General features: G+C 36.4%; 1 long non-coding RNA gene across 1 annotated transcript in view; it reads left to right on the forward strand.

The window, feature by feature from the left end:
• The window catches only part of LOC137640564 (uncharacterized), a 41,368-nt gene that overhangs the window by 15,322 nt on the left and 17 nt on the right, over positions 1 to 26,029 (forward strand). Inside the window, exons 2-4 of the long non-coding RNA XR_011044399.1 lie at positions 9,486 to 9,838; positions 22,874 to 23,009; positions 25,141 to 26,029. The exon at positions 25,141 to 26,029 is cut by the window's right edge and continues 17 nt beyond it. This is a non-coding gene — a long non-coding RNA (uncharacterized lncRNA). The remainder of the gene's footprint in view (positions 1 to 9,485; positions 9,839 to 22,873; positions 23,010 to 25,140) is intronic.

Here is a 26,029-nt window from a genome sequence, read left to right on the forward strand (position 1 = left end):
CTCCTATCTTATAGATTAGTAGGCTCGAGATGCAGTTCCATGAACCTCGGTCAAACGTGGCTGGGATAGCCTTGGCTACTTTTGACATTGCAATCAGTGCCGCAGTAGGAGTAGCCTTTCTGACATCGATGCGTGTGGAAGATATGTCCAGATAAAGAGTCCTAAGAAGAATCTTACAGGGAAGAGCGTCCTGAAGACTTAACTACTCGCAAGAATCGCTTGAGAGTTGTGCATCTGTGAGTGTGTCGAGGTGAGGTGCACTCAGGTGTGTCTTATCAGGTTGAAGAGCACTTGGATGAGTTACGTATCGGTGAGGTGTGTGCAGGAGTTTCTCATCTGGTTGAGGTGCGTCTGAATGATGAATACAGTCAGCCCTTGATTTTCGGTGTTTATATCTTTGGGGATACCGTCATTCGCTATACAGAGAACCAGACAACCTATTAAAATAAAATTCACTCTAGCATAGTTTGTCTTCACGTGTACATCTCCTGGTTCAGTCCTTTCTGTGCCATCATCACTTTACCTTACTTCATTGAGATCATGGCCCCCAAGAGCTGCTTCGACCAACAAAGGTTCTGCCAAACAGCAGGTCATGACTCTCGAGGAGAAGTTTAAGTCCTTGATAAGTGCAAGGAAGGGTTAAAGAGAGTACCGTAAGGTACAGAGAGAAGACTGCAGTGAAGATTTGTGCTGCAATGGCTGCCAGTGCACTGTACAAAGGAAAAGGCAACCCTTTTGGTTGATGTTTTTGACAGTAAACAGAGTAATGAAAAACTTTTAACGGTTAATGTCTAGGATAGGGCCGCATGAAGATATCACTGATATTCAATTTATTTTTATCGGAATATGTAGGAATGTATGTATATAATGGTATAGCAGTGAGATAATTTAGTGAAAATCAATAATAGTCAAAATATCGACGATCAAACTCACGCTACTCTTGTCTTCCTCCCAGATTTTTCTAAGTCTGTTGTTATTGTTGACTGTGTCTTATTTTTGCTCAAATGAGCCCTGTAACCACTATAATCCGCAGACAAACTAGTCCACTATGACGTCTTCACGTTTGGCCAATCACAGTGCGACAATACATTTTCTTTCCCAATGACGTCTTCATGTTTGGCCAATCACAGTGCGACAATACATTTTCTTTCCCAATGACGTCTTCACGATTGGCCAATCACAGTGCGACAATACATTTTCTTACCCATCACAGTGCGACAATACATTTTCTTACCCAGCCATTTTATTTCGTTCCTAGACATGGAGGCTGTAGCAAGCACGTCATCTGATATTGCACAAGAAATTGAAATTCCCGTTTCTTGTGCCGACTGTTTCTTAAGTTACGGTGAATTTGTTGTAACTTTTTCGGGGGAATAATGAAAAACTAGTGGATTTGTGCCAGATGTACAATTTAATTTTACAAAATAAAAATTGTCCTGCATGTCGGGGAACCTTCGCAACGGCTTCACATTTTCCTCAAAGCAGCAGCACATCTTTATCAACCAACAGGTCAAGGTAAGCTTCATTAATTTATGGAGTATATTATAATGGTGATAGTATAACGATGTATACAGCAGTACCATCACTTTGGAATTGGTTTGATGGATGTGTTAGGTAGTGGCCGTAAGGGGGCTTCGCCCCCCCCCCCCCCCCCGGTAGGCCTAGGTAGGGGCACAGGGCCCCTAGGCTAGGTTAGGTGGGTGTCTTAGGTTCGGTGGTGCCCTGAAAATCACTGTGGCCTTAAGGGAGGGTTGCAGGGGGGAGCGGAGCCCCCCCCCCCCTGGTAGGCCTAGGTAGGGGTACAGTGCCCCAGGGTAGGGTAGGTGGTTGTATTAGGTTCGGTAGTGCCCCGAAAAATCACTTTTCTCCTCCTCCCCCCACCCAAAAACCCCGCTTCCCACTGGGGTCCCCCATAATTGTAGTAGTAGGTTTATGCTTACATTTTATGTGTAAGAGTTAGGTCTTAGTTTATTTTTTATTCATTTCCTCATGTTTCTATGAGATGTGCAACAATAATCTGGTTGTTTTTTGCCGTTTTTCGTCGTTAATACTTGAAAAACGGGTGCGGCCTTCTCCTAGACATTTACCCTTTTAACTTCCTCATTCCTGTTTTCCTGAGGCTAAACTAACTAATTTAGCTTTTTAATCTCCTGAAATTAAAGCTCTATTGATGGACCTTGATGCTTATGGAGGTATAGACCCAAATGGTATTTTTCCTTTATTTTTTTTATAAAGACTGCAGATTTCTTAGCTCCAAAGTTTTGTTAACTTGAGTAAGTTAGCTATGAGAGGAGCTTCTAGCACTTGTTGGAGAATTGGTAATGTTACTCCTCCAAGTAAATGTGTTTGTGGTAGCTCAAGTCCAACTGATTACCACCCAATTTACATAACTCCCATATTATCTAAAGTTTTTGAAAGTCTTCTGGCAAAACATCTTAATAGGTTTGCTGAAGGTAATCATCTATTCCCTAGTTTGCAATTTGGTTTTCGTAAAGGCCTTGGAGCATGTGATGCCCATCTTACAATCCCCAATGCTGTACAGAAATCCCTTGATTGTGGTCAGGAAGTTCGTATGATTGGCCTTGATTTTAGTGCTGCCTTTGACCGTGTTAATCATGGGGCCCTTTTTTTCAAACTCGCAGTTTTGAGTAGGTGGGTCGTTTTTTTGCATTATTATGGATTTTTTAAGTAATAGATCTCAGAGTTGTTGATGGGAACCATAGTGAGTATAGGAATGTGATATCTGGTGTTCCACAGGGTAGTGTTCTTGGCCCATTACTTTTCATACTATATACACGATATGTGGTTTGGCCTAGAAAACAAGCTTTTGCATATGCAGATGATGCTACTTCCATCCCCTGAATGTAGATCTGGGGTTGGTGAATCCCTTAATAGCGATCTAGCTAAAATTAGTGCATGGTGCAAATTATGTGGTATGAAGTTTAATCCTAACAAAACTCAAAAGTATGATTATAAGTAGGTCAAGGACAGCGACTCCTCAACATCTGGATGTTGGTATTGAGAAGTTTCTTTAAATTTGTATGACTTTTAAAATTTTAGGTGTGATTCTCGACAGCAAATTTACTTTTGAGAAACGCATTAGGTCTGTGTCTTCTTCAATTGCACAAAAAATTGGCTTATTGAGAAAATCTTTCAAGATTTTCTGTGATCAATCTATTCTGAAGAAGTGTTTTAATTCTTTCATTCTACCTTGTTTTTGAGTATTGTTCTCCTGTCTGGTGTTCAGGTGCTGATTCCCATCTTGATTTGTTGGACAGATACTTACGGTCTATTAATTTTCTTATTCCTGATCTAGATATTAATCTTTGGCATAGTCGTTCAATTAGTTCATTATGCAGGTTGCATAAGATTTTTCATAATTCTGACCATCCTTTACATTCAAATCTTCCTGCACAATTCCATCCTTTTCATAATACTAGGCAGGCAGTTAATTGTAATAGCCAGGCCTTCTCCCTCATGAGGCTCAATACTACACAGTATTCTAGAAGTTTTATTCCAGCTGTGACAAGCTGTGGAATGATCTTCCTAATTGGGTAGTTGAATCGGTAGAACTTCAAAAGTTCAAAGTTGGAGCACATGTTTATATGTTGACCAGGCTGACATGATTCTTTTTATAGTTTGTATATGACATATCTGTTTTTGACGTTGTTAATAGTGTATTTAGGACATATCTGTTTTGACGCTGTTACTGTTTTTAGAATGATATAATGTTAATTTATTCTCATCATTTATTTATTTCCTTATTTCCTTTCCTCACTGGGCTATTTTTCCCTGTTGGGGCCCTTGAGCTTATAGCATCTTGCTTTTCCAACTAGGGTTGTAGCTTGGCTAGTAATAATAATAATAATAATAATAATAATAATAATATACGCCTTTGATGTCTAATTTTACTCGGATCTCTTCAAAGTTCCGAAGGTTTGTGCAAGGCTACGGCTGTTGGCTCTACTGAAGCCTATCTCTTGGTCTTTGGACAAAGTTTTGCAATTCACTTCGGACATAGGCAATCAAAAGGCTTCTATTCTTGATCCCACTCAGAAAGTCGTCGTCTTAATTACGATGGCTTCCAGTGCTCAGGTTAGTGACATTGTAACGATTTCTAAGAGACGAGAAATACATTGAATTTGTGGAAAATGGTGAGGTTAATTTATACCCTGATCCCACTTTTCGGACTAAAAATAAACTTCATTATCTTGGGGTCTATGGAAAATAGTTCCCCTTCAATGTGATCCTTTCCTTTGTCTAATACACTGTCCAAAAGTGTATTTGCTGAGAGCAGTGCAGTTTAAGGGCAGTCTTTTGTTTCAAAATGATAGTGGAGTCTGGTTTGTCTCTAAGCTAGTTACAAAATAAGATTACTTTATATGAAGAGCGGACCCGGCTCTTAAGACTTCGGGTCTCGGCCGTAAAGATGTGGCTTCCTTCTAGAACTTTTTCCAGTATGTCTATTGAGGGACTGCAGACATATACTGGTCGGAAGTTTACTTGGGTTTTCTTCAGGCATTAAATGAAGCAATTGGAGGAGACACGTCATTGTGGTGATTGAGGGGGGGTTATCTACCCCGCGGCAACGACGTAGCCCACAATGCGTCGTAGGGCACTCTTTCAGCTCTTTATTAGCAATGAGTAAACAGAAGTTTTTGCTTCAGGGAAAAAAGAAAACAAAATGCACTTCATTTCCTTTTCAGGTTCCCAGGTATAGAAATTAATACTTATGATTAGTCACATAGGTGGGGAGCATTTTTTGGTTCAAGGTCATTTATGCAGAGCCTCCCACAGAGTATAGATAATTCTCTGGTACACTTCCATCAGGACGACATGGCTCAAGCCCAAAAAAGGGATTTTGACGTAGGAAAAATCTATTTTTGGACGAGATAGCCATGTCGTCCTGATGGCCCGCCCATTACTTCTTTTTTCTCCCCCCTCCCTCCTTTGCTCATTGGAGGCTTCTATTTCACGGTACCTCGGCTGCAACATGGAATGAAGTGGCACGGTCATATGGGAGCACTGAAAGGTGATAGGATATATAAAGACTCCTCACTATCTTTCCCCTTAGAGGATTAGACTGGGATGAGGTCTATCGGGGTGCAGACATCTATGGTTATCTTAGGATACATCCCTGATTATACACGATATTTTCGGATAGTCGTTCCGGAGGTTAGAACCCCGTGATACCTGACGGTAATTCTCTTATAATATCAATCTCAGAAATATTATACAGTAGAAAGTTGCCAGAGGGAACTTCCATCAGGATGACATGGCTATCTCACCCAAAAATAGATTTTTCCTACGTCAAAATCCCTTTAGTTTTTGGTACCTACGATACCTGTACTCAATTAAATTTTTTGCATTTCTAGGCTATGTACACATGTAAAGTGTTGATTAGCATACATAGTTTGTTTGAAAGTATAGTTGTGTAATTTGAACTACCTGTACTGTAGATTTGTTACTTACACTACCTGTATTTGATTGATTAAAATTGCACTTCTAGTGTATGTACAGTATGCTTAACATAAATGTTAATTAGCGTTTGCATACTTATCATTTACTTAAATTAACATGTACTGTATATAAAGTAGATTATTTTACTGTAAATACAGTATTATGACATACACTGTATTATACATATTTCTGTGCTCTTTATTGCTCAACAGGTTCGTTTTAGAAAATGATGCCCAAGAAAGCGTTTGTAGCCAATAAGAAATGTCATGCTACCGGTTGTAAGGCAGAGAAGGATAGATAGGGTAACGGTGTAAATTTTTTTTTTCAGATTCTCTAATTAAAGTGTTAAATGCATTTATATTTTAGAATGTCACGGGCCATCTTATTAAACTTAAACTTGGCTCCATTTATAACTGCAAGGCCCCATGCTCTTCAATATCACGTGAATTTGCTTCCTGTGTACTGGATGCACAAGAAGTAGGCATTGATGAGGAAAAAGCTCATCTTTAGCTGGTTTCAGTACTGCTTCCTGCCAGAGGTGAAGGACATCCATTGGGGTAACTATTCTTAATGTGCAAGGGGATGTTGTTTTTTTTTTTTCGAACATTGCTGCCCTCATATAACTTATGGACCAGTGGGTCATTAAGAACTTTTAAGGTCCACTGCAGCCAACAAGTGATGGCACAACTCCAAGTAGCAGTCGGTAACAACCCTGACCTCGACCTTATTAAGTATTAAGAGTGTGCTGTGAAGATCGTGCATTCATTGGATGAGACTTACACTGGTTAAAAGAGCATCTAGGCTTGAGATCAAGAAGTTGGTCAAGTAGCTGCCCACTACCATGCATATACCAAAGGCACTTCCCCCAATTTTGGTGGGTAGCCGACATCAACAAATGAAACAAAACAAAAAAGGGGACCTCTACGTTCCTCCAGCCTAACCAGGGACTCGACCGAGTTCAGCTGGTACTGCTAGGGTGCCACAGCCCAACCTCCAACATTATCCACCACAGATGAAAGCTTCATAATGCTGAATCCCCTACTGCTGCTACCTCCACGGTCATCTAAGGCACCGGAGGAAGCAGCAGGGCCTACCGGAACTGCGTCACAATCGCTCGCCATTCATTCCTATTTCTAGCGCGCTCTCTTGCCTCTCTCACATCTATCCTCCTATCACCCAGAGCTTTCTTCACACCATCCATCCACCCAAACCTTGGCCTTCCTCTTGTACTTCTCCCATCAACTCTTGCATTCATCACCTTCTTTAGCAGACAGCCATTTTCCATTCTCTCAACATGGCCAAACCACCTCAACACATTCATATCCACTCTAGCCACTAACTCATTTCTTACACCCGTTCTCACCCTCACCACTTCGTTCCTAACCCTATTTACTCGAGATACACCAGCCATACTCCTTAGACACTTCATCTCAAACACATTCAATTTCTGTCTCTCCATCACTTTCATTCCCCACAACTCCGATCCATACAACACAGTTGGTACAATCACTTTCTCATATAGAACTCTCTTTACATTCATGCCCAACCCTCTATTTTTTACTACTCCCTTAACTGCCCCCAACACTTTGCAACCTTCATTTGCTCTCTGACGTACATCTGCTTCCACTCCACCATTTGCTGCAACAACAGACCCCAAGTACTTAAACTGATCCACCTCCTCAAGTAACTCTCCATTCAACATGACATTCAACCTTGCACCACCTTCCCTTCTCGTACATCTCATAACCTTACTCTTACCCACATTAACTCTCGACTTCCTTCTCTCACACACCCTTCCAAATTCTGTCACTAGTCGGTCAAGCTTCTCTTCTGTGTCTGCTACCAGTACAGTATCATCCGCAAACACCAACTGATTTACCTCCCATTCATGGTCATTCTCACCTACCAGTTATTATCCTCGTCCAAGCACTCGAGCATTCACCTCTCTCACCACTCCATCAACATACAAGTTAAACAAATACGGCGACATCACACATTCCTGTCTCAGCCCCACTCTCACCGGAAACCAATCACTCACTTCATTTCCTATTCTAACACATGCTTTACTACCTTTGTAGAAACTTTTCACTGCTTGCAAAAACCTTCCACCAACTCCATATAACCTCATCACATTCCACATTGCTTCCCTATCAACACTCTCATATGCAACATACACCTCCTTGCCTTTTGCTAAATATTTCTCGCATATCTGCCTAACTGTAAAAATCTGATTCATACAACCCCTACCGCTTCTAAAACCACCCTGTACTTTCAAGATTGCATTCTCTGTTTTATCCTTAATCCTATTAATCATTACTCTACCATACACTTTTCCAACTACACTCAACAAATTAATACCTCTTGAATTACAACACTCGTGCACATCTCCCTTACCCTTATATAGTGGTACAATACATGCACAAACCCAATCTACTGGTACCATTGACAACACAAAACACATATTAAACAATCTCACCAACCATTCAAGTACAGTCACACCCCCTTCCTTCAACATCTCAGCTTTCACACCATCCATACCAGATGCTTTTCCTACTCTCGTTTCATCTAGTGCTCTCCTCACTTCCTCTTTCGTAATCTCTCTCTCATTCTCATCTCCCATCACTGGCACCTCAACACCTGGAACAGCAGGTAATAATTGATGGTGTATATGATCCTCCTCCCCTTGCAGAATGGCAAGATAGTTTTTGGTATATTTTCCACTTTACATTTACATTAAATTCGAGAAAAAAAGCTATGATAGGGCTATGCAATTTTTAACATCTTAATTTTTCATATACTGTACACTGTTAAAATTTCAGTAAATACAGATACGGCATTTGTAATTATTTTTTTGTGCTGTACATTACAGTACCTTTAGTTTTTTTTTTTTTTTTTGTACTGTGTATATATTTATATTTGTACAGTTGTATTATATTGTATAAGATTTTTCTACAGATTTTTCAGCCCTCGATTTACGGTGTTTCTATCTTTGGGAATTCTTGTCATTTGTGATACAGAGAACCAGATAACCCATTAAAATAAAATTCGGTCTTGCATAGTTTGTCTTCACGTGTGCATCTCCTGCTTCAGTCCTTTCTGTGCCATCATCACTTTACCATACTTCATTGACATCATATCCCCTGAGAGAGCTTCTTCTACCAACAAAGGTTCTGCCAAACAGCAGAAGGTCATGATTCTAGAGAAGGTCAAAGTCTTTGATAAGTGCAAGGATGGGATAAAGTACGCTGCTATAAGAAGACTTTTTCGGTGTTAAAAAGAGTGCTGTGGGGTACAGAGAGAAGAATGCAGTGCAGATTAGTACTGCTATGGCTGCCAGTGCACCATGCAGTGGGAAGGTTGTATCAATGGTGAGGTAAAAGGGCCTGATAAAAATTATATTTTTTTTTTCACTTTTTTTTTTACCTCGAGAATATGAAAATTACTGAAAATTACGGGGAAGTCAGCCTCTGTGGACCATGAGACAGTGGCTATTTCCCAGATGAGCCTCGAAACTCATCATGGAAAAGGTGGTACAAGCTGGGACAAATGTGGAATATGGATGAAACTGGTAATTTTATAAGACATTTATATTTAAAAATGTTATATTATAGTTTACATAATTATGCTTTTAAAATCTTGTTTAGGGTAATTTTAATGTAAAATTGTACAAAAGTGTTGTTTTATATTTTGAATTAGGTTTTCGGTACATACGGTACCTGTATTTGATTGAATTTATTTATTTTTTTCTTGCATTTGTAGTGCATGTACACTTAACATAAGTGTTAATATGCATACGTACATGTAGTTTGTATGAAAGTATAGTTGTATGATTTGAATTGCCTGTACTGTAGATTTGGTACCTACACTAGTTTTATTTAATTTATTAAAATCTTGCACTTCTAGTGTATGTATGCTTAACATAAATGTTAATTAGCGTTAGCACACATATCATTTACTCTGCATACAGAAGATTATTTTACTGTACATACAGTACAGTATATGACTGTATTATACATATTTTTAAGCTGCTTGCTTGGTCAAAGGAGTTTTGGAAGATGTTACCAAAGTAGCCGTCAATAACAACCCTGACCTCAACGTAATTAAGTATTAGAAGTGTGCCTTGAAGTTCGTGCATTCATTGGATGAGACTTTCGCTGGTTACAAGAGCATCTAGGATGAGATCAAGAACTTAGTAAAGCAGCTGGCCACTACCACCACTTGCCGCCGCCGCCTCCTCTTCCTTCTTCAACCACGGATTCTCCCAAGCTTTGAAACCACTCGTCCACCAAACCCTACTCCACAAACCATAATGGAGCTCTGCAATAATTGATGGCGTAGCTGATCCTCCTCCCCTTGCAGAATGGCAAGATAGATTTTGGTAAGTTTTCCACTTTACATTAAATTTAAAAAAAAAATATAGTGATATACAGTTTTTATCAGTTTTAATTTTTCATATATACAGTGTTAAACTTTCAGTAAATACGGATACAACTTTTGTAATCCTTTTTGTACAGTACAGTGCAGTACCCATTTTAATATTTTTGTACTATATATATTTATACTTTTATGTACAGTTCTATTACACTACTGTATCAGGTTTCTATACATATCTGAATAATCCATTTAAATTTTTTCTCTTGTGGCTGTGAGGGCTTGTCTGCATAGACGGGGCATGCAATGTAGTTACATCCCTTTATTGTTCATTTTATTGTTTACCCCTTTGTAGCTGCATGGCTTATCCTTCATTCACCTCGGTTATTGTGCCTTTTTGTGGAATACAGTAATCCTTTTTGCAGAAAAGTAAAGTTTGTCCTATATCATGTACTGTACCAAGATCTAGATAAACAGGTCTAACACTGCGAAGAGGCTATGCCTTCAAAATCGCTTGTCCCGCCGCTAGTACCGTAATCTCTATGAGAAGTATGCAGTTTTTCTGTAAGGTGATAGGTCTTTTTAGCTAACAAAACTACCCCTAGTGTCTGTAATACAATTTTTTTCAGAGTTTGCAATATACACGATTTACTTTGAGGAATATTCTATAAGAAATATCCTTGGATATACCAGTAACCCTATTGTTATACAGTACTTTACCTAACCAACTGTTATCTCCCTCTTTTGCTCAGGTCTTATCCCAGGGTTTTTCTCAGAGTTTTTTCTCATCTTTGAAGCATTATATTTGTCAATTCCCTAAGTCGTATTCACATACCGCATTTTGAAGAAAGCGCTTTTATCATTGCAAAACTTAAAATATAAGTAGGAACATCTCTTACTGTTATCTGCAACTCTGATGCCAGCATTTTGACACAATCCTTTCCTCCCCTAAGAGTGTCATCATGGATGGCTCTAAAGACTTTCATCATTAATTTTAATTGTTCCATGGTTTTATTGTGATGGAACCGGCAAATTTCCCCTATTCACAAAGTCTATCCATTTTTCCCAGGGTCAATGTAGCAGGCTTTTCCCCCTATTTGAGAATAAATTTTTACACGATATACCTTCCTATATAGCATAAACTCTCCCCAATAACATCGTGTATAGCATAAAATCTCATCCACAATAAGATAAGATTATGGGGTTTATTTGAAGAGCTGTTTATATAAGGAAACTCCAAACTGACCCCATCATAGTTATTTCAATTTCAATGTTTTTCAATGTTTAACAAAATGCTGTTTGTGCAGAGTTCTAATGCTAACTCTAGTTCATTTTTAGCATCCAAAGGCACGTTATCCTTCATTGAAGTTTCCCCAGCTATGCAGTGAGAATCTTCACTTAATGAGAATGTTAGTTTTCTAACTTTTTTTTTTATCTTTTATTATAAAAATACAATCACATCTTAGCAATTTACATTATATACGTAATTATTCTTTACAAAATACTGATATAAACTACATTGTTTTACATAGCTATAAATTAGCTCAATACAAATTAAATCAATTAATAAATATATATGCAATAAATTTTATTGTACAAACGTTCTTAACTTATAATCATATTAAATATTTAAGTAATTATCATAAATGTACTCTTTTGTAAATATCTTATTTAATTCTTTTTTAAAAGTATTCCTTGTTAATTTTTTTTGTTTTTAACATTCTATTTCTTATGAATATAAGTAAATTTGGGTCATCCGTTAACAGTCCTATAGATCGCCCATACCACACTCCTGCTAAAAAATCCGATATCAAAACCATTGCAGTATTTTCATCCTTATTTGACACAGTTTCAAAGTCTAATTTCAAAATCTTAAGCAAACAGTTTGTCTTGATCTTACAACAATTTTTCAAAAGTGTCTTAAACCAGTATATTATTTGCTTTAGTGATGGACAGAAATAAATAAAATGCATATTATTTTCTACAGCACCACAAAATAGACATTTATTTTCATTTGTTAAATTCATGATGTACAACCTATCATTTGTATTTAGTATTTCATGTGTATACCTATAAAGTATTTCCCTGCTGTTCTTATCAATATACTTGTTGTTTACATGTTTCCAAATCAAAGTCCAATTGAAAAGGGGATACAGTAGCTCTATCTTGGGTTTGTAATCTTCACAATTCATAAGCAACCAATAAGTTTCTTTATTTGATACATTTGGATAATTCTTTAAGCGATAGACTTTTCTATGAATATCAATCATCATGCTATAATATACAGGGATAAAAATAGTGCAATCTTTATATTCAATTTTGGTTTCAATTAGAAAAGTTGCCCGAATTTTACAGAAAAAAATACAGCATTTCATAACCAAAACATCTATTTATACAATTTTTCAGAAATGTATGGAACATTATGGCTTTTGATTTGCACAAAATATTAAACATTCCAACTCCCCCTTTTAATTTATCTAAAAACATAGTTTTTCTTGTAATTGGTTCATAACTGCTATTCCACATATATTTATACAAACATCTCTGAATTCTTTGAGCACATGTATTTGGTATTGGATAAACATGTGATATATACCATGTTTTTGATAAAATCTTACAATTAATTACAATAGACTTTTGAAATATTGTCAGTCTCCTATTCTGAAAAATACCAACCATCTTGGTAATCTTATCTTCCAAAGAAGACCAGTTCAACTCAACACTTTTCAGATAATTAGTAGTATGGTAAACTCCTAATACTTTACATGAATCCTGAAGAAACTGGTAGCCATTAATTGGCCATACCGTTCGGTTTTTCCAACATCCTATACCTAAAATTGAAGTCTTGCTTTTATTCAAAATGGCACCAGACGCTTTTTCATATTCGTTGATTACATTTATACATTCTAAAAGACCCTCGTCACGAGTTACAATAATAACAGAATCATCAGCATAACCAAAAACAGACACATTCAGTTGATTTGGTAATTTTAAGGAAGACTCTGAAAGCTGTCTTTTTATCATTCTGTAGAAAGGTTCTTGATACACAACAAATAACATCATGGATAATGGACATCCCTGCCTCACAGATTTTCTAATCAAAAATGGATTAGAGAGGTTGCCGTTTATGCTTACAACACTTTCAGCATCTTCATATAACATTTGTATCAACAAACTACTGTCAAAACCAAATTTCTCTAATAGTGCAAATACGAATTCATGATCTACACGATCAAAAGCTTTCGACCAGTCTAAGTTTATCAAAGCTGCCTCCTTGTTATTTTCATTTGTGTAAACCATAATATCCCTCATTAAGACGTTTAAATTGATTATTGACCTGTTTTCAAGACAGCTGAACTGTTCAGAGGATATAATTAAATTTAATACATTTTTAAATCTGTTAGTTATTATTTTAGCTATGACTTTAAAAACTACATTTAGCATTGTTATTGGTCTCCAATTAATAATATGATCTAAGTCTCCTCCTTTCGGCGTGAGAGTAATGATTCCTTTATTTAGTTTTACAGCGGTCTTTTTCTTGAACACAAATTTCATTAGGCTTACAAAATCTTGCTTGATATCTTTCCAAAATGTCTTATAAAATTCTACGGGGAGACCGTCTATTCCTGGACTTTTCCCATTTTTCATCCCACGAATGGCTGCAAATACTTCAGACTCTGTCACATCTGCTGTTAATATATCATTTTCACTTTTGTCTATAACATTATTGATTAAATTGAGAAACATCTGTTGACTATGTTTATTACATTTTTCTCTTTTAAAGAGGTTTTCAAAATAGTCTCTTACATGCAAAATAATTGCATCGGGATTAACAATTTCGCTACCATCTTCTCTCCTAATCTTATTCCGAAAGGTTTTATATTTTTTTCCTTCCCTAGTAGATAGGCTGACACTTGTTCTCCTTTTAATTTATCATCAACTTTGGCTCTTATTTTTATCCCTTCACATATTTCATCTTGAATACTATTTATTCTTAATTTTAATGAATTCACTAATGACATTTTCTCAGCATTCAAGGGCGATTTCCTAATTTCCTCTTTTAACTGATAATTCAGTAAATTAAGTAGTCCGTATCTCTCCCGATTAATTTGCTTTGAACAACTTACAAAAAAGGATTTTAGTTGTTCTTTTGCAAAGTCCCACCAACATTTAATATTTTCAAATTTGCCTTTCTTATTTCTAATCTCAGACCAAGCCATCATGAAATTTTCTTTAACTAAATCGTTATTCAAAATATTACAATTGAGTTTCCAATACCCTTTACCTAATGACATAACATTCTCCAATTTTATTGTTAGTTTGATTATGGAATGGTCAGACCAGCTCACAGGTATATTTCGAATATCACTTACGTTATTTTGCAAATCTCTTACATAAAATCTATCTAACCTTGAGCCATAGTTTTCCCTAATATATGTATACTCTACATGATGGTTTAGGAGAAACCAGGCGTCTTTCAATTTCAAATTATTTTTAAGGCACACAAGAGATTTAGATAAAAGGCAACTATCTGAATTTGAACAATCCCTCATACTAGTAATGGAGTTCCAATCTCCACCCAAAATAATGTTACTTATATTATTTCGCAAGAAATACATAATATCTTTACAAAAGAGCTGTTCTCTTTCTTTCTTTTTGCTACTTCCAGCTGGGGCATAGACATTCAGTAGCTGAATGTGAACATTTGAACAGACACAATTAACACTCAATAAATGACCATTTATATCATTTTCTACATTCAGGACATCCACATTTGATGATTTTCGTATAAAGATAGCAAGTCCCCCTTTATGATATTGTGTATAATTTATCAATATCTTACAAAATTTTTCTATGTACTCTAGTTTCCCTTCAGTTTTTATATTGTGTTCTTGAATAAAAATTATATCTAGTTTGTATAAAAACATTAAACTTATCAATTTGATTTGCTTATTTATACAATTAAGTCCATTGGCATTAACTGTCACTATATTTAATGTGGATGAAATGAATTTAATAGAAATTAAAGATAAATTCTTTTATACACTAAAATTAACATGGTTTATGCTTCTTTGGACATTTTTCTGTTTCGTTATCTGATGTTGAACTTCTATGATCCACATCCATGCTCTGGGTCTGGTCCTTTTTTAAAGTTATCTTCAGCTTATTGGCTCCATCTTGTTCCGTATACCAGTTTCCTGTTCCTTTGTCGGTGATACCACGATGCTCCTCCTGGGGAATCGATTCTCTGGGCCGCACGCTCGTGTCTTCATGGTGGCTAAGTTTGTTTCCACTAACCATATCTTCATTTTCCGTCAATTCGTCACTTTCCATCGATACCTGGTGAACTTCCGCCTGGATTGTTGCAGTTTTCATTTCACTGGTTCCTATTTCCTGTGATAATCCATGTTTCTGGGGTTCGTCAATTATTTCCTGGTCAATTTCAGCCAAGCAGTTTCCATCATCTTCATTTTCTGATCCTCTCTCGAGAGGTTCTTCCCTTAAGTAATCAAAACTTTTATCTGTTTCGACATTCTCTTCTCCCAGAACTGCCTCAGACTGAATAATAGTTTCTCTATCCAAAGTGTCGTCTTTGCCAGATACCGTTGCCGTAGTCTCACTGTTCTTTGTTTTTGTTTTCACTGAATTCCTCTTCTGGTCAGGAACCATGTCAGGGAAATCTTCCTCGTTAAACCTGGGTCTCGTACTTTCTAATGGACAATCTTTCACCTCGTGCCCAACCTCTTTGCACCTAAAACATGTTCGTTGCTGTCCATTATACAACACAGTTAGTGTGTACCCCATTACTGTAATAGATGAGGGAACGTTTTCTTTTAATCTCATTTTCGCTGTCCATACTCCTGATAAGTAATCTTTTAATGGCCCTTCAACATACCTGTTACGTCGTATTCCTTCTACTTTTCCATACTTTGATAATACTGAATTTAACACTTCATCTTCAAGTTCAAATGTAGCATTCCTTATAGACACATATGTAACAGAGGAACTTAAATTTACAATTTTTACCTGTCCACATTTCGCAGAGCTTATTTCTTTGTCTTCGAACTGTTTCATAATGTCAGGAAACACTTCCGGTGTCACTTTAACGATAACTCTATTCCTATTCATCATTTGCACGCCTATTATAGTACTAGGATTCAATTTCATGCAGGAAAATAACATATCGCTCACAATTTCCATAGATGGGTAAGCAGAAAACTGCAACCCAAAAGAGTCCTTTCTCTTGAATGCCGTTGAACGATACATCATTTTGTCGAAATTAGTAACAAAATTTCTCAAAAGATGGCACCACCGTCGCTCAAAAACGCGTAGAGGTTCCCCCCTAGGGATGGCTAGGGGGTAACTTAAACACTAGCACGCCTATGTGAAACCTTGCACTATATTTTGTCTATGGGAGATAAATTCTCTCACTGTCTATATATACCACAAATCACTGCATGTTCATAAACCTCTCACCTCATTTCCATTCAGTTAACAACTCAGATTCCAAAGAAAATCGGCGAAAACTTGAGGTGTATCTCCGAAAACACTTTGTTTACTTCGCTCTTCTTCTTCTTCCCACAAATAGGAAGATAAGATTATGGGGTTTATTTGAAGAGCTGTTTATATAAGGAAACTCCAAACTGACCCCATCATAGTTATTTCAATTTCAATGTTTAACAAAATGCTGTTTGTGCAGAGTTCTAATGCTAACTCTAGTTCATTTTTATCATCCAAAGGCACGTTATCCTTCATTGAAGTTTCCCCAGCTATGCAGTGAGAATCTTCACTTAATGAGAATGTTAGTTTTCTAACTAGAGAGTTTTTTATCCTTATTTCATGGGGTACTCATGAGGACCATGCATTCGCCTAATTAATCCATAAAAATGTTCCAAGCAGTCTCTATTGATCCTCCAGGTCATTATACCCTCTAGACTATATAAACAGTTCAACATATCAAACAGCCCAAGCAAAGATTTGCTAGAGAGAATAGCTTTCTGAAAGCTTAAATAACAACATGCACGACCTTTCACTTTTGGTTCTCATCATGCGTACCATCCTACCCAAAATTTATTTCTGGTAGTCTATATCCACCTCATAGTCATCTTCCTAATTACCATCATTGTAATGAGCTGAACCAATGATAGCATGTGTCCGGTTGCTGTGATCAGCATGAAGCAATTTATTTTTGAATTCAATGTCTTTAGGAAACTTAAAGCAGCTTAACCCCTGCCTTTAATGTTATCCTTACGGTTGTTACAACACTAAACTGAGCAATTATTGGGCATTAGAAAGCAAAAATCTTTCCCGCTTCCGCTTGGAATCTCAAAACATAGCCGACTGAAATGGGTGATTTAGGCAAGGCATATAACATAGAGGAAGGCGGACGCCAGTGACGTCATAGTATCCCACTGGTGAAGAGTTTTAGACATGTTTATATAGATCTTGTACTGTATCTTTTTTTTATAACTATTAACAAACATATATTGCTTTTGCATTTAGTATGGCTCATACATACATGAACAGTACATGCCATACTTTTGTATTCAGTACGGTACTTGCGTACATGATCAGTAAGTACTGTACGGCATAATTATTCAAATTATTTTGCTGTACATTACTAATTAGTTTTTTTTTTCCACAGCTGTGTAATTGATAACTACTGTATGTACTGTACATAGTGATGTGTACTGTAAATAGTGTTAAAGTTTGAAACTCTAAGAGACGACGCTTTAAGTGTTGCATCATGCTTCACGACATATTACTGCATAGAACCAAGTACAAAAACGGTTAGTGGTATTTAACTATGAAATAAAAATGGAAAAAGTAACAGTTCAGTGTATCATTGTTAATATTAGTGTATTGTTATAACTACTGAAGATTTTTGCATACTAAATAGCGTACTTTACAGTAATGTAGATAAATGCTACGTGTATGGCAAGTTGGAACAGTGTGCGACGACCTGCCAAAAACGGCGATCACTTAAGTGTTGTCATGTTACCTTGGGCTAACTATAAAGCTAGCTTTACTGCAGTGATTGTACTGTACATATTTTACAGTAGAATATACTTAAGTACCAGTGAGTGTTGTTCGATAGGAACAACAATGTTTTGTTGGTTCAGTATTTACATGTAAGGGTGATCACTTGTGTTATGCTCAGTTTTACCATGTACTGTGTACGTACATACAGTACACTTTTGCACAGTTAGTGAAGTGTTCTCATACAGTGGTAAAATACTTATACTGTGATAGATAACCACACAAAAACAATATAGTGGGTTACATAGTGTTAGTCGACCGAGCATAGGCAATAAGCAGCAACTTGGTACTTCAGGAGTCAACCCACTATTGGGCAGCGAGCATTTTTTTTTTTTTTTTACCTAACCCCTACGAAGACAGAGAGCCCACTGTTTCTGGTTGAAGCAACAGATGAAGCTTTTTTAAGAGAAGCCAGTAAGGAGGAGAAGTGTAGTCTTCTCTGGAAGTTATGAAAGTAGCAGCCCACTCATGCGGAACGCGTCTATGATCTTACACCGAAGAGGCAGAGTCTGGCAGAGGTTAAGGAACAACCCTGTTGGCTTGCTTCTAAGAGCTACGCTTCAAAGGAGAATTCCTTTTGTCGGCCGAGTGTCGGGCGCTAGCTTCTTGGATCCTATATGGAAAAGCAGAAACTTGGTGCTTTTCTGAGGGCGCCTGGCAGGATCTTCTCCCTCCAAAGCCTCGGGAGGTGTATTGGAGACTACAACAGGGTTCTTGGAAGACTCCAGAGGACAAACGTCCTTCGAAGCGAGGGCTGCTTTCTGGAAATAGGGGCCTGCTTCAGCCGCTCCTCGAAAGGCAAACCTGCCAACTCCAAGGAGACCCACAACACAAATTAGGCATCATCTGCCTGGAATAAAGGCTCTCTCTGAAGAGGAGGCCCACCCCCACCTATTTTGCTATGGAAAATAGATGGGCCCCCTTTTCCTAGGGTTGACCCAAAATCAATGGATTGGTACATTCTGATTGGCTCCTGATTGGGGGGTGGGCGGGGCTGGAAGACCCTGAGGCCTTAGAATCCCTTTTCTAATAATTCTTTCTACTTCCACCATATGTCTACCACTGCACTGGGAGGACAACTACTCACGACACTTGTTGCAAGGGAGGCTTGACTGCAGGAGTTTCCTCTGCAGGCAGGGCAAAGCTAATGAAGACCAGTGTCTCTTGCGCTCTTAAATATGCCCCAGATTTTGGCCACATGTCGCCATCCTCGGCAAACACAGAGTCTCCAGCATGCTGGAAAATTTAGTTTCCGTATTATCTGCCAATATTCAGAGCCAGCGAGAATGTTCGTCCTCGCTGATGGTTGGAGTCAAAGTTGTTTGTTTTTTGTCAGTGAGCATGAGCAAGCGAGGGCTAAGGTACTTTTCCGCTACTTGACCGGTAGCTACAGGCCGGTTGTTATATAGCTATAATTACTAACTACCGTATTCAAGCTTTGCTATTATCATTTGCTTAAGTAAAGGACGAGGGTTTGTATAATATGTAGAATTTTTTTTTTCTCAATTTACTACACATTATCTTTCAAAAAGCATTAATTTCTTGTTGCCATTCTTCCAGTGGGTATTCTTTACATTTTGTATATCAAGGCTACATGGTTAATTATATTGTAAGTACTTTGTAAATAAAAATGGACAACTACTTTAAGATTCATCTGGGAAACTAATCTCGTGGTCCAGCCTTATCAACTGATCAATTGCTCTTCTAGTATTTTTGTTCTAAATCCACTCTGTTTTCTTCCCAGTTGTTCGATAGTTTCCAATACCCAGTACACTGGTTTGTGGACTATTATTTCTATTAGTTTCCCAAAACATAACTTTGGTTGTTCTTTGGGTTTTCCAGGTTATAGTCCAAGAAAAATTCTATTTTTTCGTACCTTAGGATAGCTTATTCCAAAATTTTGTTAATAAAACCAAATACTTTAAGTTTCCGTTGCCATTCTTGGTGAACTGGTTGCGAATTCTTTGTAACCCAGTTGTACTTTCATTCAAGAACTCTTTGATGCCCTCGTCAAGCTCATCCGTTATGATTAATTAATTAGTTGTAGTGATAAGTGTGCATTTTATCATTATTTTTTCTTTATAATAACTATTTGCCTTTTTATCAATATTTTTTGGTTCTTCAATCCATAAGTCAATTGCTTTTTCTGACTAAAACAATAACACACATTTTACCTAGAAGCAGTCTGCGAGAAATCTTGCTTTTCTTTTAGATCGAATATCAATCTCCTTATGATTTATTAGTGGATGGTGATCTTTAACAAGATTTTTTTTTCATTCATCGCATTTCAAACTTCTAGTGTGTGGTGTATTCTTATTAATTTTCCCTCTTTAATTACCCCCCTAAACACATTTTTGTAGTTTTAAGTTTTTCACTACTCTTGAACAAGGGTCTTGCTTCATTACAAGTTATGGGGCGTTTGGCAAACTGCTATTTCACTTGCCTTCTTTCTTGCCAGTCTTCCTTAATTTCTCGTTTCACTAAAGCTTATCGTAATTGATATTTACCTTCTCATCATCTTTCAAGAGTCTTTTTCCACTAGATTTGATCATTTTTCTCTTTAAATATTTTATTTTACCGTACAATTGTGATGTATTTGTCATTTTTATTAATGTATAATTATTCCATTCTTGCCACTTCATTGTCAAGTTCCTATATGCCAAAATCGGTGTATGATCACTACCCTTGTTTGCTACTTTTCCATAACTGTTCGTTCAGTTGTCAAGTCATTATATGCTAAAACTGGTACATTATCACTAACCCTGTTTACTAACTTTTATTTCTAAGAAATTTGCAATTGTGCATGAAGTTGTTGCTTATATCTATTGTTGAAAATTTCCCTCTAAAGGATTGAGGTTTAAATAGTCCTGGTGGCGGGACTTGACCTAGAGTATAATTTTCGTCGAATACTTTCGCTATACTTTTCTTACCATATTTTCGACGATTTACCTCCATAAGGATTGCTAAGCATTAAAAATCCCCTACTACTATGAAATTTCGCCTCCTCTTATCTATATAATAAAATTTTTCTTTGGTCAGCCAATCGGCCAGTCGTGAATTATATTTAAATTACTTAAGCTTGACTTTGATATCCTGAATTGCCATGTTAATATTTGGATATTCTGTAGAATTTCAAACTACGTAACTTAAATCACGTCTGACAAGGATCATTGTACCTCAATTAAAAAGAATGACATACTCCTTTTCCTGAGGATTCTGTAGTTTATAAACCTTAACTGTTGCCCTTCTTTCACAATCTTTTGACATGGTGTTTGTTGCTCTTAACATCAGTTTTACCTTTGGCGGATTGTTTCAAACAACCTTGCATCCCATTGATTTAATTCTTTTTACAAAATTCGTTAAAAGATAATCCTTAATACTCAATTGTTCTCTTAAGGTTTTCAAATTACCCACCGTCAACAGGTATACCAAAAAGAAGTAACCTTTTATTTTATTTTAACATTTTCATTCATTAATATTGAATAGTTGTCCTTTTTCTTTGTTCGGAATTTTTTGTAATACACACGAATTTACATCATTTTTTGAATATTCGGTATCCCATTTGATGGGTGTTAAGCTTTGAAATTTACCTTTTTTTTCGTTTCTGCTATTTTATTGCTTGACTAATCAGTTTTCATTGTCCCTTACCTTTTCCCTCTTTCGCTGGTTATATTTTTCTTATTTCTTATAGCTTCGTTGTAAAATCTATTTTCCATACTATTCTGGCAATTCACGCTTATTCTGGCTGCTTCACAACACCTGTAACTGTAACTAAAGACTTAAGACTTAATTCCCCAAACATATTGTGACCTTTAGTTGATCCCTAAATTTAATTTTCTCACTCATCCGTCATATGGACTTCTCTGCATTTTACATATTTATTTTTTTTCTACAATCACCAGTTTTTATGGTGTCTAAACCTAACACTAAAATTATGAATGACTTGAGGTATATATAGCTTAGCTTCCAGTATTCCGTTTTCAAATTTTATTTTTTCTTGGGGATATTTATATAGCCACGGAAATCTGTTAACTCTTGAAATTAAGTGAGGCTAATGATCCCTAGAGTTTTTTTTTCTAGGGATGAACAGGGAATGTTTTGAGTAAATGCTATATAGATGACTCCATTGATCTCAAAAATACTTTTTTTTTTCCTCTACATGAGGGAAGCTCTCGCTAACTGAACTGCTATTAATCACTTTGCTTTATCTTGCTACAGATAACACTTTGGGAGACTATATATTTGTTACTACCATGTCTCCGCAGTCTATCAGCGTCATTGTTATTGAAACCTGCAGATCCATTATAAAATGACTAAAATTGTTAGTTAAAGAAAAAATTAATCCCATCAAATTTTATATGGTGTTGTACCTATTTGAAAAGAATTCAGAAAGGTTATTTTGTTGCCGAGAGCTATAATATTTAGACATAGTTACAATGGGAATTTTATATTTATTTGCGGGTGAGGATACAGGAATACTACTGGAGGTGCTTACTGGGTTACGTTGCCGTATTAATGTTGATCGAGTCAGGATACGAAGTCATTCTGACCCTGAAACATAATAGTGATAGCCTTTTTAGCATATTGCCTACATCTAATCCCTTTTATATTCCTAGCTTTGGTAGAGAGGGGGTTTGGGCGCTGATCATATGTATATATGGTCAGTCTCTAGGCCATTGTCCTGCTTGTGGATAATGTCACTGTCCCTTGCCTCTCCATTTTACGACCGCTTTTTAACCTTTAATTCCAATGCCCTAGCCTAGCCGATGCCAATATTTCATATTGGTTTTCAGTTCCTCGAAGACGTTTGCATGCACAGGATACTAGTAACTTCTCGTTGCTCACCCCCATTCCTTCTTTCCTTTACTTGGGGACACTGTATGATGAGAATCTGTCTGTCTAAGTAATTGCATTATATACCATGTAACAAAAAATGTGTGCTTTCAAATTGCTTTGTGAATGTAAATCTATTATAATACCTTCATTGTTATTGTCTTTACAGCCAACAGCCACAAGAGATGAATAGAATAATATTGCAGTGGAATTTAATGATTGATGGATTTTCCCAATTGTATTAGTCATCGATGGGAAACAAGTGGATTTTAGCAGGCCAGGCCATTCCGGATCTTATTTTAATTGTAAGAATCAATTTGCCATAGTCCTTATGGCAGTAGTAACTGCAAAGTATTGATTTTTAATTGCAGATGTAGATATTAATGTCAGTGTGTCTGATGGTGGCATATTTCTGTGAAACAAACTTTAGAAGAATGGGTCTTGAAGGTTCTCTTTAGTTTCCAGATCGTCGGTATTTTCCAAATACTGTGAGAAAACTTAAATTTGCCATTTTGGTGAGGATAATGCTTTCCCGTTGTTAGAAAATTTAATGGGGCCATATGATCACGCAGAAATAGATGTGAAAAGGTGTATCCTTAAGTATATTAAGTTATACAAAATGCTTAGTCGAAAATGCACTGGCATGTTAGCAGCTCGCTTTGGGGTCTTGAGACCGGATATTTTGTCGTCTCCAGAGAAATCACAACTAATGGTTTTGGCCTGTTGGTATTTACATAATTACTCGGCAAACAGAAATTCGCATAAATACTTTGAATAAGATAGTAATGATGAAAACTCGAGGTAGGTCAAGAGCCATGCAGTGATGATGCAAATTTTAAGAGATTTGCAACGTACACTCAACTATTTTATCATTTCTAGCTAAGCAAAGCGGCGACGCTTTTTGTTAATATTTAAACAGCGGAGGGATATTTAAATGGCAAAACAAGTAATAAATTGATTCTGTGAAATTATTTATATTCTAATTATATGGAATCTCTGGACAAAATTTACTGTCATAGGCTATTTATCTCGTACGATCAAATAGGTTTTAAAGCTTCCTTAAATAAAGATTTTTATTAGGTATATTGCGTAATAACCATCTTAGACCAGTCATATGTTATTGAGTTAACTTCAACCACGTCAATTGTATAAAGTATGAACAACCATTCCATGTTAACCACATACGTTTAATAATTTCGACAATTACCAGAAACTTACGGGTTGATATTGATCGTGTTGGGGCACCTTTAACCATGGCATTTTCCCACGTGAGCTCCAAAAGTCGTCAAGGTCATAAATCCATTATATCTTCTTTCATTAAATGCTACTTTGGAACTAATGTACTTTGTAGTAAATATGATACAAAATGAAACCTTGGAACTAATCAGAGCGGATGATAAAAATTAAATACTAGATATATTAGTATAGGAAAATGTTAGAGCTATCATCAAATTTAGTAAATTTAATTTCGTTCCATGGGTCTTGATACCTTTTATTCAAACAATGTCCATGGCCCCCTATTCCATTGATATTATTTATTTTGTTCCAATATTTCATAAACTTTTTAAAGATCTTACATTTTTTTTTTTTTTTTACAGTTCAAAACCTCTTGTGGTTTCTCGTAACTTACAAAATGTATGGCATTAAATGTAGTTCCTTTACTAAAGAGCACTTAATCAAATACTTTAGAGACTTAATTCAATAGTGATTCCTCTGTCGGATAGTTAATTTCACAAATGATTGTGTTTAGTAAATTAGTTTTAGCTAGAAATTTTATTAGTTCACCCTTTCCTGCACATTATGTTCATATTTCCCAGTAAATTATTCAAAGTGCAGTTCAGTTAGTCCTGTTAATTTTACTTTTAGTTAGTTTCCTTGCAGATTGTATTTCTTACAATTTATAATTGCGTGTGAAATTTTCTCCGACATTGGATGTAATTCATAGTGGTGTATTTTCATCTTGAATTTATGTAAATATGCATTTATCCTTACTGTACATGCCCAATTTTTAAATTTCCTACCAAGGTTTCTATTTTTCTATTTCTAAAATAAACTTCCTCCCCCAATCTTCTATAATAGGCTTGAACGTAACGAACAACTTGCTTGATATAATATCGCACATCATTTGGCAGGTTTCTAGAATATTTTTTTCTTTAGTATTGTTTTCTTGAGTCCTTACAAAAGACTGTTTATAGTACAGTAATTGTCTAGCTCTTGTTTTACGGTTGCATCTGCCAGTTTGCAACCAATAATTCTCTTGTGGCTAGGAATCCACTGCAGTTATATAATATTTTTCGCTGCTAATCTAAGTAGGCATCTCTTGCATATTATGCACCAGTGCTTTGAATCTTATTGCATCCTTATTATTTATCATTGAATTAGCCAACAATAGATCTAAATATTACTCTCAACGTATAATTACCCTGTCCATTTCAGCGCATCCCATAGAGCAAATAATTCAGCACCCAGAAGAGACTTAGCTGAGTTTAGTCTGAAACTACAGTAAAATTAAGGCTGGGAATAACATTGGCTGTCGCACAGGACCATGCCTAGATATTAATTTCTTTTTGGGACCCATCAGTATATGCCTTAAGTGGTTAAGATATTTTTCCTCTTTCATTTCTACAAAACGCTTTGATAAATTTAGTATTGGATTCCTCCAGGCCAATCTCATCCATTGGGTCAATACCAAGATACTCCCTGATACATTGACAAGGGGCTACTAAAATTAACTAAGGGACATGCCCTTCTGCCTGTTGCATCCCTAACTTAACTTTCCACTCAATCATGGTTTCTTGTACCTTTGATATAAATGACATTTTTAAAGAAACTAGTTTCAGTTTTTACCGTCTAGTGACTCTTGTGTTCTATTGTTTAGAATTTCCTCACCAGTGCAGTGGGTGATTCTTACAAAACTGTTTAGAATTTTTTTTACTTTGTAAAGCAAAATTTTGTATTGCATTTTGTAGTGATACAATGGGTGAAGTGCTTTTTAGTTCAAAGTGCTATTCGTAAAGCAATGTTTTGTATTACAGAATTTTTTCTGTTACTCCTAGCTTCTGGCAAATGTATTTCAAATCTATGTTCAATTTAGCATAAGATTTGTCTTGTAAACAGCAGCAAGGTTTTCCTATCTGGTCCCTAGTCATTGGATGAAACCGCCTTCAATAAATTCAATCTGGTAGCATATCGCTCTTACCTGGTTAAGAGATACATCCAAGTGAGGCCCGGACTATATCGCGCCAATCCTAAATATTCATAACTGTACCCATTCTATTATATTCTCAATTTTGATTTGTTAAATGGATATTTTCTTGTTCACTAA

The sequence above is a fragment of the Palaemon carinicauda genome, chromosome 5, assembly GCF_036898095.1.
Source record: "Palaemon carinicauda isolate YSFRI2023 chromosome 5, ASM3689809v2, whole genome shotgun sequence".
Classification (NCBI taxonomy): Eukaryota; Metazoa; Arthropoda; class Malacostraca; order Decapoda; family Palaemonidae; genus Palaemon; species Palaemon carinicauda.